We start from the raw sequence: 1,308 nt of genomic DNA, 5'->3' as shown, positions 1-1,308 counted from the left end.
GGAAAAATGGGAACAGTTAACAGAAATGGATCAATGTAATATCAGCAAAAATGCAATTATAGTACAAAATGGCTAAAACCATCGTCCTCAGTAAAGTGAACAGTTCTTATCATACACTGATCTCCTCAAAATTAGTTAGATGAACATCTCTTTGTGTGTACATATCACCCGTGATCCTCTCACCAGTGAGCGAACTTTTATAACCATGAAAATCTCACTAACCTTTTATCAGCAAATGCTCTTTAAGAATATACAAGGGTGATCTAAAAATACGGTGACTGTTTAGATTTAAAAACATATTCCAGTAAAAGACACATTGTCATCCATCCAGGGATCACCTGGCTTCTAGCACACCTGTCTCATCCTTCTTGCCACCTTCTGAAGTAATTCTGCGAATTCGCTTTCGTGACTGTCTTTAGGAAGTGTGATCCAAAATACAATAAATGCCATCCAAGGGAAAGGCAGGCCCAGAAAAACATTGCAGGGTGCTGTCATCCACTTTATTTACTGGATCTCACACCGTGTGACTTCTAGCTCTTCCCCGAAGTCAAAATGACCATGAAAAGTAAATGTTTCGAGTTGATTCGGGACCTTGAAGCAGCCACTCATGAAAAAGGACGTTCAGAAAGGGGCAAGAGGGATGGCATAAGTGGATCCAACAGGAGGGGAAGTGTTCGGGGGTCATAAGGGCAATGAGTCTTTTACTGCAATACGCTTTTAAATTTAAGCCCACACCGACTCTTTCAGTCACACCTTGTATCTCGCCCCTTTCCCTTCCTACTCTGTAGGCAGCTGGAACAGATCCGGTCCTCCCTGTGGGGGTGGACCCTAAGGCTGTGTTTCCGTGCACAGCAGTCGGCTGGAACACCTGTTTCACCCCCAGGGGATGCCTGTCGGGAAGTTCTCCTTCCAACACCGGCCTCTTTCTACCTGCCTCCTTCGTGCCTCCCGGGCTGGACTTGACCTGAGTTCAGCCTGCCATCGACAGCCCAACACTCCTAGCTGGACTTCTCTCCTGATTCCCATCTTGAAGCCTCAGAAGCCCTTTCGCTTGACAATGAGTTTACCTAGGCCGGCTGCTGGGAGGGCAGCTCTGCCGCGGACCCGACGGCCTCGGCTTCCGAGCACGGTGCCCTAGTGCCTCCCGGTGCCGCTGCGGGCCGGTGGAAAAGGGGGCGGAGAGGAGAGAGCCGAGGAAGGGGCGGAGGTCACCCGAGCCCTCCTTCCAGCCCCGGCTGCCAACGCGGCTAGGTGCGGCCGACCGGCGGCCGGAGCAGAGGCGGCCGCGGGCTCCGCGCGGGGGCCGAG

General features: G+C 51.5%; 1 protein-coding gene across 1 annotated transcript in view; it reads left to right on the top strand.

Annotated features, from left to right (window-relative positions):
• Positions 1-923: 923 nt before the first annotated feature.
• Positions 924-1,308, top strand: part of Ptgfr (prostaglandin F receptor (FP)) — a 48,255-nt gene continuing 47,870 nt past the window's right edge. The window contains exon 1 of the mRNA XM_013514555.1: positions 924-1,251. The gene's annotated coding sequence lies outside the window, so the exon portion shown is untranslated. The remainder of the gene's footprint in view (positions 1,252-1,308) is intronic.

The sequence above is a fragment of the Chinchilla lanigera genome, unplaced genomic scaffold, assembly GCF_000276665.1.
Source record: "Chinchilla lanigera isolate Chin_1 unplaced genomic scaffold, ChiLan1.0 scaffold00022, whole genome shotgun sequence".
Taxonomy (NCBI): Eukaryota; Metazoa; Chordata; class Mammalia; order Rodentia; family Chinchillidae; genus Chinchilla; species Chinchilla lanigera.
Note: the sequence above shows the minus strand (reverse complement) of the source record. Positions and strands in the feature narration are given on the sequence as shown.